We start from the raw sequence: 18,684 nt of genomic DNA on the forward strand, positions 1-18,684 counted from the left end.
AAGCAGGAAATTGAGGTTGCACCAAGAATTTCAATTTAATTTTAAGTTAGTAATAAGAAAAAAAAGTGCTTGCGAGGTGATTGCCCGGAGCTAAATAAAATATGTAAAGGTGAGAAATGGAGGAGGATGCGCAAATAAGCACTTCTCTCAAGGTACAAGAATATTTATAGATTTATTTTTAGTAATGTAAGTACTTGAAGTTCTGTAGTAAAAGCCCAAATTACCTGCTTAAAAAAAAGGGTACATGTTCAAACAGTCCAGACAGTGGACAGGAGTAGAAGAAATAGCTTAAAGTTCAGTTAAAGCGTGCTGTTAAATGGAAAAACAAGTGGTAACCCACATGTGTTCACGCAAGGAGACAATAAGCTGTAGTAAACTAAGTTAGGTGAAATACAGTACAAATAGAGGCAAACCATGAAGCATCAATAATGTAGCGTAAGTACTCCACGAGGCCACTAATTGCTATGAAAGTAAACTATTTCCCTGTGATCTGAGCCCAATGTAAAGAGTATATGAGGAATGTTAGCTGACGAATTGATTTCAGTAGAATCGAGGTACTAAATAACCACACAGCAAGCCCCCTGTATCATAAATAAGTCCAAGTAAAGATCTTCAGAAGATCTGTAGTGTAATCTAGCGACCATTCAATAACCTAATTGAAGGCTAATCTAAAGAACAAGCAATGCAGTGATATTTAAACTTAATATTGACTATAACCAGAGTAAGACGTAGAAGTAGCAAAGCATGCTGTAATGAAAGACGTTGAAATTTATATATGTGCCTATGTTTATTATGATAATTTTATTTACATGCAGATTTTATTGTAAAAATGTCTCCTGAGACACTCCTCTTATGAAATCCATTTTCCTTGTGCCCGTTCCTTTTGATCTTGGTTCATTAACCCAGACCAAGGGCCGACTTGTAAAAGGCACGTGTGCTTCGAGGCAAAGCAGTGCTTATGAGAAATGAGACACGTAGCGTGATGAACTTCGCTAGCTTTGGTAATTTTTGTTATGGACCGGTTGCGTAAACCCAGTGAACTGTCGGTAATTCCATTCATGCAAAAAAAAAATAGTAGACACGCGTTACCCTATTTTTTTTTTTTAACAGAGAACGATTGCTGAGTACATGAAGCGAAGAGGGAGAACTATTGTTATCCAGTCTGCCCTCAAATATAAAAAAAATTTGGCAAGCACAAAGGAAAGCACAAAAAGAAAAAAAAAAGATTCAGCGTTAAATGTGTACTCGTTAAGTAGTAGATATGCTGCGTGGCAGTAGAAAATGATCTTGGGTGCACTAAAGAATAAATGCAACGAGTGTTGCGAAACCTGTAGTTTTCATAATGAGGAGGTGAGCACTTAAAAGAAAGTCTGAAAGAATATTTTTAGGTTCACTAGTGAAAGTAAATCTTGAGATATAAAGAGTCCATTCATAAAGCAGTTGTTCACTGGACTTAACAAAAGGAGTGACCATTAATTGTAAATATTAGCTCGTAAGTGATATTTTGTAAATAGTAGAATATAAGTCTTTCTATACCAGTGGAGGAAACGTGCAAAATTGATTGTTTTGTAAATGAACTCCATCGGCGAAGGAACTAAGCACGAATGCTGTGTGAAGATGCACACTAAAGTGCGACGTGCATAATAAAAATAACTGTTCACTGTATACTAGTGGTAGTGTTGTACTGCAAGTGTAAAAAAGAGAAGTCAAGGCTACGACAACAGGTGCAACGCAAAGTTCAGTGTTGTTCTAAGTGCAGCGACAGCTAAAACATTCGTCGTCACTTACCTGTGAGCCTCATGGGAGGCAGTTGACAGAAGTATGGAGGCAACTTCAGTGTCCGGCTCCTCCGATGGGAAACGCGCGCGAGGTGTTTGTATCGATGCACTCGTGTGATACGAAATTCACAAAAAAAAAAAAAAAAAAAAAAAAAAAGGGGAGCAATCGACGACCAGCAGCGCTGTTACAGCCTGAGCGCGAACGGATACTAAGTATTGGAGCTCACGCAACACTGTGCAGCCGCTGTGAGTGGCTGACGTGTGGGTGACGAAACAATCCAAACTTTAAACTGCTAACCGCCATGACTTCAATCGTACATACTGGAGGAAAGACATTTGTACACTTGTGTGACTACATTTTCATATGTAAATTAAGCAATTTTCTTGAGTTGAAGTTAAGATGAGTGAGAAGTAGATTGTTAGATTACTCAGGCCTTAAAGCCATTAATACCGGCACTCCTGAACACTGCTAAAATGAATTATAATCCTGTCTCTTGATGGACAAAGAAAATGAATGTGCACTATAGGAAGACCCTAAACTCCAGACCAGTCCCGATCCTTAACAAATGTATCCAGTAGCTTGTAAGTCATACTAATAATTTTCCACTTCTTCTGTTTCATATTGTAAATAAAAACCCGGGAAGCCACTTGAATTCCTGGTACCACAGTGGAAAGGACAGATGTACTGCATGATGAACGCCGTAGACAGCTAACACAGAAAGTGAAAGCATCACGAAGTGTAGTGCTACGTTATTAAACTGTAATTGAACCACAAGGAGTCAACAGATGCTCGAACATTGTCCACTCTAGTTTAGTGAAAATAAGCACTCACTGTACTCATGTATTAGTTGTTAAGCTCAAGAGAAAGTAATTCCTGAATTCTATCCCCTGAAGTGCGAAATGAACGTTCACTTATTGTTATAAGCAAATATGGACCAAACTTAAATATGCACATAAATGTTAATCTTGGTATTATGGAATGAAGTGACTGATGAACAAAGAATGAAAAACTTTATTTTGAAAAATGATAAATATCTGATATATGTTTATAAATGTGATTTCAATTTATGTACTTTGTACGCCAGTAACGTTATGTAAATGTCACACCAAAAATCACGAATATCTCATGAGGACATGAGGATCGAGGTAATCCTTCGGCATTCCCTCTCTCCTCATGGGAGGCAATGTGATATTCGCTATTTTTGGCTTAATTAAAACAGCAAATTCAGCCAGAAGGCAAATACTTGTTTATAAAGAATGATTAATATATAATAAGGCGTCGCATGGCGACGGTGGAATTTTCTAGTGATGTAATTTGTCGTCTTTGGGCGGCAATAAAAACAGAAAAATACGGATAGATATACGATCCTTCACTATTTTGTTCGCTGGAGAACAAATGAAGCCTTGAGCGCTAAAAAGACTTTTACTGTTTTTCTCGAGTAAGACGGACGCAGATTTGTGGCGGTCTGATCTAATTATTTTTACTAAATAAATAAAAACGTGTTCCGTCTAAGTTTTGAGTGAAGTGTAGGAAGAAGAACTGTTGTAACTTACCGTGACGAAGCACGAGCGACTCAAGAGGACAATGGCTATATAAAAGAGCGCTCAATGGACATGATATGGACATAAAAATCTACCGTCATTGTAGTATTAAGCTTAAGGTACGATATATGTTTTAGTTATAATAAATATTTGTTCTGGGAATACTGAATCATATAGCAGTGCTCATTTCTATTATCTCCTCAGTATTATTTTCATTTTAATTATGCATTTTGCTAATATTACAGACTCCAAGATCAGCAGTCCAATGTGCGTGTTACATGGATAAAAAGAAAACTGTTTTATCGTCTTCTTGCATCAGCTTTAATATTGAATTTCTCTTTTGTGTGATGTTACAGTTGTTTTTGCGCCCTTAAGAACTTTCTGGTCCCTTAGGAAATTTTTTTTGTCATAACAATAACTTCACAACCGGGTATGATCGTATCTACGATCATGAAGTAATTAGAAAGACGATAACGCAACTTCTTAATCAATAGCACGCTAGTTGTGACTGCCTCAAGCCACGCGAAACCGCAAGTAAAAACTATTCACATCTCATAATGCAATATTTTATGACAATGGTCAATCCATGATTCTTACGCCAATTGTGATTGATAAAACAGTTAGTTAAATCTCAATTTCCAACTTTCCATTGAATAGCAACATCACTTCTATTTTGTAACATCACAATATGTCAGCAATATTTTTCTAAACTTTATTATTCAGTGTATATTGTTTTGATCGCTCATGATAAGAGTAAAGCTGGTTTCTAAGGAAACATTTTCTTTAATGAAATATTTTAAATTTAAGATTCCCTAAAACTACACACTATGTAATTCATATCCACCAACAGCTGTTTGTTTTAGTTTGACGTATCTTGTTTAAAAGCACTAATTTCCATCATCCCAATAAAGGTCTTACCTCCCCCAAAAACTTCATATTTCAGAACTTATTAATATTTTAAATTACAATATTCTGGAATCTTCACAACTTAAATTGTAATATTGTCAAAATTCCACTATTACAATTTTTAGCCCCATTTCCTTATTAAAAAATGTATAACTTTCTTAGAATTATTTGTTACTTTGTGAAAAACTTGACTATAAAATTTTGTCTCTTCAGAAATTTCTTAACAGCCTTTTGTAGCTTCAAGTAATCTCCAAAATTGGGGTGTGAGGAGAAATGGCACAGGAGATCTGTTTGCAGACTAGCTCTGAGGGATAGCACCTGTCTGCGAATGCCTTGGTGAGACCTTCAGCATACTGAGCAAGGGAGTTTCTGTCACTACAGATATGCCATCCCCAGGTGGCCTGGTTGTATCGGAGGGACTTCTTGGTGTTAAAGGGATGACAACTGTCAAAATGCAGGTACTGTTGGTGGTCGGTGGGTTTAATGTGGACAGAGGTGCAGATGGCGCCATTTCTTCTCACACCCCCAACCCTCCCACCACCCCCAGGAACCAGCCTCAAAGGAGTCCCATTCATCACCCAGTACCATCCTGGATTGGCACAACTGAACCACATCCTTTACCAGGACTTTGATTACCTATCACCTTGCCCTGAAATGAGGGACATCCTATCTGAGATACTTCCCACCCCTGCTAAAGTGGTGCTCTGTCACCCATCCAACCTCCACAACATCCTAGTCCATCCCTATGCCACTCCCAATCCCAACTCCTTGCCACACTGATCACATCCCAGTGGAAGAACTCAGATGCAAAACCTGTCCAGTGCAGTTGAACGTAACACACTTGATTTTAATGGCTGGTTCACTACCCAAGCCATCTGGATCCTTTCCTCCACTACTAGCTTTTCTGAAATTGTGCAGGTGGAAGTTATCGTTAAAACACGTCCTCCGCTCCCGTAAATATCCCAGCCTCAGCCTAGTGTATATACTGCCACAACCTCCACCCAACAGCTTCCACCCCCAACCCCCACCCCCTATCCTATCATCTCCTCCCCATTTTCATGTCCCACCCTGTTTACTTGCAGCCCTCTGCCAACATATCTACCCATATTTCCCCACTCCTCTCGTTTATATCCACCTATCTGCCCCACAAACTCCTGGCTCTGTGCCTGTTGGCAGTCTAGTCCCTGCATACTCCACCAGACAGCATTTGTCTCTCTCCCCACCCATACACTACCATCCCTTCACTTTCCCTAACCCCTTCAGATTGCTGATTGCATCCCCTGTGATAGTTGCACTCTGGCCCGAGATGCCTGAGTTGGCTGTTGTGTGCGTGAGGTGTGCTTGCTTGTATGTGTGAATGGTGTATGTGTCTCTCTTTTCCTGATGCAGGTTGTGGCCGAAAGCTTCATGTAAGTGTCTTTTAATTGTGCCTGTCTGTAACTTGATGTGTCTTCTTTACAGTAAGTGGAAATCTGTCTTTTTCTACATTGTTGATATTTCTACCTGGAGTTTCCATTGCTTAATCATTAAATAACCTTCATAACATGTTCCCTTGCTTCCTTTCAGGTAAAAATGAAGTGAACCACTTATATATTGTAACTCAGAAGCCATAGCTTTTAAATTTCTCCAAAATGATGCCGCAATTTGTATAATAAAATGACTATACACTGTACAGGATGTAATGGTCCTAAACCATTTGGAAATTTAAAGTGATCATAGACTCGTAATATACAACTGGTTATGTTTTGAGACTAGTTCTGCAACATGCCAACAGATGACAGCACAAGGCTGCACACACAGGCACAATAAGCATCAATCTTCACATGTCAGTGTGCTGAGTGATAGTGTTCTGTTTACATTGAGACCTGTGAAGGCAGGCTATTCTTACCACGTTTGTAACCACCCACAATTTTCCAGCAAGTTAGAACAATGAGCAAACATGAAATTCTGTGTGAAACCAGAAAAATACACCCCACAGATGCTTGACAGGATTTGCCAAGTGTACAGCACTGTTACAAGGAGTTGTGTGAGGTGTTTTGAGCAGAACGCATACTTCAAGAGCAAAAGAATGTCACTGGAAGACAATGAGAGATCAAGATGATGTTCCATAAGCAGGTTCATCCCCTGGCTGCTGGCACAGGAGCAGAAGCAACACCACACTGATGTCTGTCAAGGACTCCATTGGCATGCCATTGGGACTACCCTTCATATCGATGATCATTACAGCTGACAAAACCTGGGTGTGTTGATACAACCCGAAACAATGCAACAGTCTTCACAGTGTAAGAGCTATCATCTTCATGACTCAAAAAGTTGAGGCAGTCCACAGCATGACCAAATGCATGCTCATTGTATTTTCCAACATTCACGTCATTTTTGCATGATTAATTTGTTCTCAGGGGTCAGACCACCAGTAGTGACTTCTACTTTCAGGTTTTCAAGTGTCTGAGAAAGTTTATTTGACAAAAGTGACTGGTGACTGGATCTGTGGTGGACAAAAAATAGGTTGATCCATGACAGCAATGCACCTTGTTTCCATACTCTCTTCATATGTGAGTTTCTCACAAGAAACAAGATTATTTCACTTCTGCACCCACCCTACTAACTAGATTTGCCTACTGCAGACTTCGCCATTTTCTGGAGCTGAAGATAAAGTTCAAAGGTCACTGTTTTCACCACAATCATAGAAATCCAGCACAAACTGCATAAGAGGCTTGATGCACTTTTGAAAGAACATTATATGGACACATTTAAGAAGTGGCAGAAATGCTGGAAGTACTGTATTGCTGTACATGGTGACAGTTTTGAAGGTGACAGTGTGTTAATATAGACTCCTAAGCAAAGTACTTTCTAATAAACTGAGTTGGTCTTGGACTTTTTTATACTTCCTCAGACAGAGCAAAAATACCTATCAAGGTACGTACAAAAGAGCTAACTCATCAATGAAGAAGTCTGAAACAAATGTTATGAGAATTTACTTAGAATGTGGAGTTAGATGATATTAAATTAAGAAACAGGTTCAAGATTTTAGAAAATGAACATTATACACACATCAACAAAAGGATCATTTATGTGATAAAGGTAACAATCATGGATGTTGCAGATATGAAGACAGAAAAAGAAAGAACATCTCAAATGGAACCAAATAGCTATCAAAAAGAATATAAGAATTTCAAGGAAACAATAATAGGGATATGACATAACGTATTGATATAACAAAACCATTTGTAAATGTTTGCTGGAGGATGTAAGAAGCTACACTGACAATATTATAAGAGAAAGAATTAAAAACAAGGAGAGTGTGAAGAAGACTAAAGAGAAAATTATGTTGGGTATTCATATTTTTTGCCCGCTAAGACGGTGCAGTAAGTAATAACAGAGAAAAAATTGTACAAGAATTTGAAGATTTCTTTAAGTATTTGTATAAGTCAAAAGATGAATCAGGACCATGCACTGGATAGACATGTACCCAATAAGACAATCCATAATGGTGGGCCGGGGGGGGGGGGGGGGGGGGGCAGAACCTCCATGGTATAAGGTCACTGTAAAGAAACTTCTAAAGAAACAGAGATTACTGCATAATTTGTGTAAAACAAAGTGTGTAGGGCTATAGATAGAGCGATGCTGAATGCAATGTGTTTGGCTGTCAAGAGAGCAATGTGTGATGCCTTCTGTGATTACAGAAGCAGAATATTGTCACATGATCTCTCATAGAACCTGAAGAAATTCTGGTCTTATGTAAAGACTGTGTGGCAGCAAAGAAGCTTTCTACCATGCACCACATGTTTTGATACATGTATACATGTATGTATCAAAACATGTGGTGAATGGTAGAAATCTTCTTGGTGACGAATCTAAAGTGTTCAGTGAGAAAAATTTACGTGTGCAACAATAATAATGCAGTGGGAATATATTCACATCTGTTGGACGAATGTCATGAAAAAAAAAAAAAGATCCAAACCGACAATTCCCAACAATTAATCTGTAAAAACACACTACATGTTATAAGGAAAGCGTGTAAACTGTCTGAAGATGAATCACAATGAACTGGAAACCGGTAACGATACCCTTTGAATAAAGGAACTGAAAGTAAATTTGTGGCTGGTTGCTGTCCTAACACCATCAACATTTGTCTTCAAATAACAGCCACGGTCTTCATCATGTCATCGTGTGACAAAATTGCATTACGATTATATGGGCTAGCAAGTGAATTTGTAGCTAGATTGAGGACTTTTTTATAGGGAGGATGCAGCATGATACCTTGGGTGGAGAGTCATAGTTAGATGCAGAAGTAACTTCAGATGTACCCCAGGGAGAGTGTTGGGACCCTTGCTGTTCATGTTATATATTAATGACCTTGCAGGCAATAATAAGAGCAACATCAGTCTTTTTGCATATGATGCAGTCATCTATAATGAAGTACTATCTGGAATATGTCATTTTTTTACAAAATAATGTATATTTCTGAGGTAGCAGTGGCAACTTACCCCCAGGGGACTTCAGCTAGAAGTACGCAGGTGGCGACCACGGGGACCCGAGCTGAGTCTGACATTGCATTCACTTACTTGTGTCAGGCTCCTTCTTTCTCCTGCCCTGTCAGCCTCCCTTGGCCAACTCTTGCTTTTTCGACCCCAACAGTATTAGGTTTCGAAGCCCAAGGGTGTCTTTCCAATTTTATTATTCCTACTTCTAACCCAACTCCTGAGGGGAGCCCACCCCTTAAGAAAAGCTAGCAGTCCTGTAAGCTGTGAGGGTAACACCATAGGTTGGATGGGAGGCCAGCACCCGCTCTTCATAAAAAGTTAAACATGCTTTCAAGACTAAAAGTAAGCCTCGGAACATTACTGACAAAAATAGACGACATCAATGGCAAAGAAATGGTATACAATTTGGAACGTGGAATGAAAGGAGTCTGTACAAAACAGGAGCTGCAATCAGTGTGGTCAAAGAAATTCAGAGGTACGAACTAGACCTAGTTGCACTGCGAGAAATCCGGTGGGACGATGCTGGCAGCATTGATGTTGAAAACTGTACTATTCTGTAAGGAGCCTGTGAATGAGGTCGTCTGTTAGGCACTGGTTTTTGCATCAGTAAGACTTTGGCCACTAATGTTTCAGAATTTGTTTCAGTCAACCCATGAATATCTGTTCTAACACTGGACATAAAGCATATTAAGGCGACTTTTGTGAACTGTTCTACTCCCATGGAGGAGAGCGAAAGTGAAGTGAAAGATGAGTTCTATGCACAGCTATAGGCAGTGATGGACGCTATACCAAATGGATGCCTGAGGATCCTCCTTGGTGATATGAATGCCAAGGTTGGGAAAGAACAAATATTCCAAGACACAACAGGAAGGCACAGTCTACACAACCTAAGCAATGGCAATGGGGTTAGGTTAATCAGCTTCACTACATAATTAGGGTTGTTCATCTCCAGCACAAACTTCCAACAGAAAAACATACATAAAGGAACCTGGGTGTCACCAGATGGGAGAGCTGTAAATCAAATAGACCATGTTGCCATTGATCTCAGAGCCAAGAGATGGGTGTTAGTTGTTAAGACAGCACGGGGTGCCGAAGGTGGGAGTGATCATTTCCTGGTCAGAGGCCTTTTAAACATACAGTGTAAAGGAAGAACGGGGCCTAAGTTAAAAAGAGTGGAAAGGTACTGTGTGGAGAAACTAAAAGATGAGGCAACGAAGACCGGATACCTGTTGCAACTTAGTAACCGCTTTGAAGCACTCAGTGAAATGGACATGAATCAGGACCTTGAACTAATGTGGGGAAACATCCATAGCTCAGTTAGGGATTCAGCAAAGGAAACACTCATGGGAAACCCAGTGGGCAAGAAGATCTGGTTTGGAAAGGAATGTGCAGATGCCCTGGAAAGGAGAAAGGAAGCCAGGAGCAAGTGGCTGAAGGGGACAAATCTGGCACAGGGCAAAGCACAATTTGAGGAAGTCCGAAAGACTACACAAGCAATTCTGAGAAGAGCAAAGAGGAAATACATAAGGGATATCATCGTTCAAGCAGAGACAGACTTCAGAGGACAAAAGACTAGGGATATGTTTCTGAAGGTGAAGTACCTCTGCAAAGGTCACCAGGCCAAGCCAAAATTTGCCAAAGATTCCCATGATAAGATCCTGACGAACGATAGGGACATAGCTGAGAGATGGAAAGAGTACTTTTGAGAGCTGCTAAATTGTGATGAACCCAAACTGCAGTTTGATTTCCAGTACAGCCGATGCAGACTATCCCCCACCTACCCTGAATGAGACAAAAACCAGAATCAGACACCTTAAACAGAATAAGAGTCCAGGTGAAGATGGAATACAGGCTGAAATGATCCTGGCAGGAGGAGAAACTTGCACAAAAAATACACTGACTGATACAAGCAATATGGACCAAAGAAGAACCACCAGGAGAATGGAAAACAGCTCTGATTTGTCCAGTACATGAGAAGGGTGACAAACTGAAATGTGACAACTATCGAGGAATCACCCTGCTTAACGTCTGCTATAAGATCCTGTCCAATTGCCTCATACATAGAATTCAGCCAATGGCAGAATCGGTGATTGGGGAGGTACCAGGGAGGTTTCCGGCCAGGATGGTCAACAATAGATCACATCTTCAGTTTCTGGCAGCTCACTGAGATACTGGGTGAATATGGTAAAGATTTGCATATTTTATTCGTTGATTTTAAGAAGGCCTATGATTGTGTACATCGCAAGAGCCTGCTCAACTGTTTAAGGGAGCTTGGTATAACAGACAAACTCATCAATCTAATAAAGATCTGTCTGAACGAAACACGTGCTAAGGTGAGAATGGGAAATTGCGTAACTCAGGAGTTTGAAATTGTGACAGGATTCAGGCAATGAGATGGGTTGTCCCCTATCCTGTTCAACTTTGCCTTCGAGAAGATCGTACACAAGACCTTCCAAGAGAACGAAGGGATTGAAATCGAAGGAAAGAGACTGGCATACTTAGCCTATGCAGACGACATCTGTTTACTTTCTAGGTCGGAAGAGGAGTTGGAGCAAATGAAGAAAGCACTAAAGGAGGCTGCCAGCAAATTTGGGCTAAACATATACGAAGCCAAGACAGAGTACCTTGTTATGATGCGTGGTCATTGTCAGACTGCTGATCAAACACTGCAGATTGGGGACCAGTCCTACAAGAGAGTGCAAGAATTCAAGTACCTAGGGGCACTTTCCACTGAGAACTCGTCGTGTGAAGCAGAAATCAATGCCAGAATACAAGCAGGACACCGATCTTACCACAGCCTAGCACAACTGCTTCGGTCCAGATATCTCTCCAGACAGTTCAAGATTCGACTGTACAAAACCCTGATCCAGCCTGTTGTTCTATATGGGTGTGAGACATGGAGTATCTGGAAACAAGACTTCCATAAGCTCCTTGTTTTTGAGAGAAGAGTGCTTCTGAAGATCTTCGGTCCGGTTCTGGATGCAGATACAGGGGAATGGAGGATCAGATACAACCAAGAGCTTGAGGAACTATACCAGCAGCCCAACATAGCAGGAACTGTCAAAGCCAAACAAATGTGGCCCGGATGGAGAGTCACAGATGGCCTCCTGGATTTCACACCTACAGGAAAGAGTTGGAGGGATGGACTCCATGAAGATTTAAACCAAGTGTCAATAGACGTGAACGGATGGCGGATAGCGGCAATGGACAGAATACAGTGGAGGAGGAAACTTGTAGATGCGTGCGGTCCACTAGGCCTGATCACGTAGGCGTAGTAGTTGTAGTAGTAGTAGTAGTAGTAGTAGTAGTAAGTAGCAGTGGCAACTGGTGGTATCTGCTTGGTGAATTTTGTCAAGTGAATATGGCATATTGTTCCTTGGTCATTCTGTCAACATGTGATGCAGCAAAGTGAATGGTTCCATTTGGTATAATTCCACCCATTAAAAAATATTTATTTCATTCTGTTGGTCATTATACACGTAATACATATACCATTATTTCACAAAACTGTTAATTCTTATTAATGCTGTATTTCAATAAACTTCCCTATTCACAGGATAGTTTTCAGACTACTAACCATAGTGGTGTATTTATTTTATATGGAAACATTTTATGTACAGAAAAATTTATGATTTTAGTGTCATGTAACCACAGGACCTCAAAATTTGCCAACACTAATAACTGTTGGGTTTTTTATTCATGTACCTTATCTAATAGCTCTCATTATACACTTTTCAATAAACATTTTACTTTTCTGTAAACGTTTGTATGTTCTAGAATATTCAAATCTTAAAATGTAGTTCTTTTCTAATTCCACTGTTATTGTTTTGTAGACCCAGTTTTTCTGTTTCCAAAAATATATAACTTTCTTATAATAATACACTAGTTAACAAAATATTCTAATTAGAACATTCAGCTTTCCAGAAAATTCTTGGCAGATTTTGGATATCCCTGTGCACTTTAAAATTTCCATTTCATAAAATAGTAACTATACTTCTCATTTTTTTTTTTTTTGAGTGTATAGCTTGTACTTAAATAAGAAACCTTCACTGCCTATTGTGTATTTGTATCATTATGTTAATATCTAAGATGTAATATCTTTGTATTTTAAACTTTTGTAATATCTGTACTATGCACATCTTTATATAGATAGGAAGTCAGCATTTGGAAACACTCCTTGTCAGTTATTCATTGTCCATCACACATTACACAAACTTTCACATCAATTAGTCAGTATGTAAGTCAGCCATTGTCCATCACTCAGTACACAAACAACTACACTGATATCACTTACTTGGGGTGAAAGCTCTTGTTGAGGTTTTTTTCCATGCTTGCAAGTTTTCCTTTCCTTCTCTTCTTCCTCTTTTTTTAAGCAACATGACTAAGTTTTAGTATCAATAAATTAGAAGAGAATGAAAAAGTAAATTTGACAGCATTGTGTACTTTTATTTAACTTTTTCCATCATCAAATAGTTACAGGAAAAAGATTTGTGCAACTGATCATCAAGAAGAATTAAGAGGCATAAAAACAGGTCACTAACATTACAAACACGAACCAGGCAATTCAAGGCTGCATACACATGTTCCCAGACATTTGAGTGTATAGCTTGTACTTAAATAAGAAACCTTCACTGCCTATTGTGTATTTGTATCATTATGTTAATATCTAAGATGTAATATCTTTGTATTTTAAACTTTTGTAATATCTGTACTACGCACATCTTTATATAGATAGGAAGTCAGCATTTGGAAACACTCCTTGTCAGTTATTCATTGTCCATCACACATTACACAAACTTTCACATCAATTAGTCAGTATGTAAGTCAGCCGTTGTCCATCACTCAGTACACAAACAACTACACTGATATCACTTACTTGGGGTGAAAGCTCTTGTTGAGGTTTTTTTCCATGCTTGCAAGTTTTCCTTTCCTTCTCTTCTTCCTCTTTTTTTAAGCAACATGACTAAGTTTTAGTATCAATAAATTAGAAGAGAATGAAAAAGTAAATTTGACAGCATTGTGTACTTTTATTTAACTTTTTCCATCATCAAATAGTTACAGGAAAAAGATTTGTGCAACTGATCATCAAGAAGAATTAAGAGGCATAAAAACAGGTCACTAACATTACAAACACGAACCAGGCAATTCAAGGCTGCATACACATGTTCCCAGACATTCAAAGCACGGGTCATTTCCAAAGTTCATTCCTATGAACAGTAGACTTTGACTAAACTGTTGGCCAAACAAAAATAAAATAAAAGGCGTTTTCATCTGCATTTAATCTGTACTTTTTGCAAGTGATGCTGCCATGTGCATGGGATAGTCATTGTGTATATGATAACACTGGAGCTTTCATTACATTTCCCCAAGATAGGGAAACATTTAGAACTGATAGAGCAGTCAAGCAAGAAAATTGCATTTCACCAAAACTATTCTCAGAAATCATATAGGAACTTCTGAAATTTTCCCGGCGTATTTCTTCTTCTAATAATTTCTGGGTATGCAGCTGGATCCTGTCAACATGTTGATGGGATCCGGCTGCATACCCGGAAATTATTAGAAGATCATATAGGAAGTCTACAGATCCTTGCACTGGGAAAATGAAGAATGAATACATACAATGAAACATATCAGATCCTCCTCCATTTTGCTTCTGACATTGTGCTGCATGTTCCTAGAGCTGAAAAACTTCAGTAATGAATGGAAGTATTTAATAGATCAAGTTTGAAAGTAGCTTCAAAAATAAACTACAGCAAAACTAAAATAATGTTTAGACATCAAACAGAAAATATAACAAATTAAAAATGAACACACAGAACTAATTACATAGTTTTTGTATTTCTGGCAGCTGAAGACAATGCCTGCATGGACATAAAAAGGAATGAACAATACAATAGAAGTAGTAGTATGATATTCTGCCTTACAGCAGGTCTTGTCATTGGTTAAGCCTCTTCCACTTTTGTCAGTCCATAGCCAGTCTTTTCATTTCTGAATATTTGTCTCCTTTGATGTTGTCCAGCAATTGATGTCTTCTTTTTCCTTTTCCCCTCTTTTCCCTCCACCATTCCTTCTTTCAATAAACAGTCCCTCCTCAAACAATGTCCAATCCAGTTCCATTTTCTCTTTCTGATGACTTTTAGCATGTTTCTTTCTTCTCCAACTCTTCTTAATACTTCTTCAATCCTTACTCAGTCTTCCCATTTCACTTTTTCCATTCTTCTCTGTATCCACATATCTAGTGCCTCCAATCTTCTTTCATCTTCCTTCCTCAATGTTCAGGTTTTTGCACCATATAGTGCAATACTCCAGATGTAACATTTGGCAAGTCTTTTCTCCAGATCTTTGTTTAGTGATCTGCAAAGTAATTTCTGTTTCCTCTTGAACCCTTCTTTTGCCATTGCAATTCTTTTCCTAATTTCTGTTGAGCAATACATATCATCCATTATTACACTTTTCAAGTTATTCACTTGTTCTATTTCCTCTCCCCCTATTTTCATACGGCATTTTCTCCACTTTCCTCCAATTACCATGCTTTCCATTTTCTTCTTGTTAATCTTCATTCCATATTTTTCTAATTTTGTGTTTAGATCATCTAAATGAAATAGCCTAAAGTGCTATTGTTAAGCTAAATAGGATTTTACTAACTAAGCACCTACTGTATCTGAAAACAAAACTTAACAATCACAATCAGTGCATGTTACCAATTTTGACCTATGAGAGTGATCATGGACTTCAAATGTGAAAACCATTCAAAGACTAGGAGTTGATCAGCAAGTAAAAGAGAAGCAGGAAAACAAGCACATGAATCACACAACAGGCTCGAGTGAAGGAGATAATTATAACTGTACTGAAAATTAAATCGAGATAGGAAGGACTTATAGACTGCTGAATAGGTGGAAGATGGACTAAGCAGCTTCTTTGCAGTGGGTTGCATGAGATAAGGAAAGACAGTGATGAAGACCTGCAGGAAGGTGGGCGGATGACAGTAAATATACAGAGGCAGAAGGTTATAATCCATAAAAAAAAAAAAGCCTAGAGAAGGGCTATATCCAGCTGTAGAAGTCAAGTGGCTGATGGTGATCTCTAACAGAATTTCAAGTTGGAGCAAATTAAAGTAAGGTTTTATTCTTAAGGCTTCTTTTTCTTAATGTATTCACCTAAAATTAATACTGATCAGTCATCAATTCTCAAGTAATAATGTCTAGAGTGGAGTGAAGATAGCATCTGGACTGAAATAAAATGTGTTAAAGACTGTGATCCAACTGTTGTATGTCCATAGATACAAACTGGCTTTGAGCTGACACTTGAGGCATGCTCAGGTGAATAATGTGGTAGAGGGTTTCTATTGTAAGGCAATGACCTGGAAGTAGAAACCTATTCAGCCAACAGTTTTAAGTCACAAGAAGATTTATTTGAATGTAAACTTTAATGCAGAGAGGTTTTTATTCCAAAACATTCTGTGCACTGCAACTAATCTATTATACATCCCATCTCATTCCTCATCTTCAGTAGCTACAATCCTTTGAATACTGTGGATAAATCACTCAAACAACCCAGAAAGTTTGAAGCAACATGACAGAATAGTTAAATGATGCAAGCCAATGCTAGAAAGGAAATGGTTGAGAAGATAAAGAAGACCTTATGGCTAGTTTTTAACCATTGGTGGGGTGTGCCAAACCTGATACAGTCTCTTCAGTTGATTATTATCCTGTAACCATTATTTTTCAACAAAGTACAATGCTCAACAATACCATCTGCAATTTAGGCCCTTTGAGGAATGATATTGTGTAATTGTTTTAGTCAAAGGCATAAGGGCTTGAACCATAACCTCAATTACACAAATGAGGATGGTATCGGTCACATCACTGAAAATGTGGCTCAGACTAGTGTGGAGATCATGTCACTCTTTGAGCCACATGACAAACCTTGGAAGAAGTGTTCTGTAGTACATGCTAATGCAGAACTTGGACATTCAGGGCAGGAGGCAGTTCCACAACATTCAGGGCAGGCGACAGTTCCACATTGGTGCAATTTATACATCACCCTTCACATGGAAGCATCATTTGTAGTATAGCCTCAATCTGAATCCTTCTGGTGAGATATTTCTTGTATGGCTAGTTGTTAACAACAGCCATTCTGTCCAAAACAGTATCTGTTCTGTTTCGGTGATTTCCAGTGTTTCCACTGGGACCTTGTTATTTTAATTTCTCTGATAGAGGCACATAGTAAATATAGTTACACCTGAATCAGTTATGAACAAAGACTGCAGCTTGAAAAATTCTGTGGATTTGAAGTAAATCTTATTCAGCATACCCCATATTAACTAGTGTTGCCTTACAGTTCCAACTAGCATAGCACACAGCATTTGTAATGGCTCATGAGTAAGCTTGGTAAATAGGTGCCATGTTGCAACAATATGTATTCAGTGTGCAAGTACAAGTACTCAGCAAACTGGTGTTGCAGAAGTCGCTGTATGGAGCATAAATAACGCCAAATTTAGGCACTCATTTTCTGTCATCAGCAGCCAATAGCCAAAGGGAGGTGCATGCCAGTCTACACATCAAAGTGAACCAGTCAGCTGTTGTTGCCAGGCTCTGCCAACAATAGCTGCAGGCTACTGCCTGTGCTGAGTGAAAATGTTGCTGACTTGGCACCTTTCCACTGGAGGGTCACCTGGTGGATGACTGTCTGCCACTGGGCACCTTCCTGATGGACTGGCGTATGAGCCTGCACCATGTAGCAGCCCTGCCATCATTGCACTACCACGTCAAAGGAACGTATCGTTATCGTTATCTCTCTCTCTACCAAAATATATGTGTATGTATGTGTCTGTTTATTTGTTAGTTTGTTGTTTGGCAGCTGAATTTTATGTATCTGTAACAAAGTACATGTGATGTGTAAGGCCAAGTGGTTTTAATAGCAAGTGGTATAATCTAATAAGTTTGGACTACATGGCACATACTCTGACCACACCAACTGATACTGAGAAAATTATAAAGTTTGAAGTAGCTGGATATTTCAACTTTTGAATCAATAGCTCACTAACTGGCAACTTCTGGGTGAAAGAATTATTCGACTACATAACCCATCAATGTAGCTTTAACTCTAGATCAGTTATGCCACACACTCAGTTTTCATTTACTTAATGAAGTTCAGTCACCTTTTACGTTGATCTTAGGAAGCTGCTGTGCCCCCAGAAGTTCTTTACTATAACACACACAGAAACAGATTCTACACCATGCAGATAGATCACGGACTTACCTGCTGCAATGGTGAACTGTCACACATAACTTTGGAGTTCGTTTGGAGGGGTAAATGTGATTTGCAAGTTAAATTGTGCAATGATGACATGAGGAATATTACAACCCAGTAGAAACTGCAGATTCTTTCACACAACTGAATTCTATGCAACCCCAGTCTGTGGTATAAGAGTCACTCATTGATAATGGTTTTTTGTATGTCAAAAATTAATTTTGAAGATGCACCTTAATTTCATGCATGTATTGAGTAATATTCTTACAGCACTCTCCATACATTTGACATAAAACTTCTAACTTCAAACATGAAATTTCTCTTATGTGCCAAAGATAGTGCATGACATTTAACAAGAAATACTCCAGCATAGAAAACTGGACACGTCTATCTTCATGTACGATTTAAGCCAGAGTCACTCCTTCTAAGTCTTATTGTTGTTGTTGTTGTTGTGGTCTTCAGTCCTGAGACTGGTTTGATGCAGCTCTCCATGCTACTCTATCCTGCGCAAGCTTCTTCATCACCCAGTACTTACTGCAACCTACATCCTTCTGAACCTGCTTAGTGTATTCATCTCTTGGTCTCCCTCTATGATTCTTACCATCCACACTGCCCTCCAATGCTAAATTTGTGATTCCTTGATGCCTCAGAACATGTCCTACCAAATCGTCCCTTCTTTTTGTCAAGTTGTGCCACAAACTCCTCTTCTCCCCAATTCTATT

This window comes from Schistocerca piceifrons, chromosome 2 (assembly GCF_021461385.2).
Source record: "Schistocerca piceifrons isolate TAMUIC-IGC-003096 chromosome 2, iqSchPice1.1, whole genome shotgun sequence".
NCBI classification, from domain to species: domain Eukaryota; kingdom Metazoa; phylum Arthropoda; class Insecta; order Orthoptera; family Acrididae; genus Schistocerca; species Schistocerca piceifrons.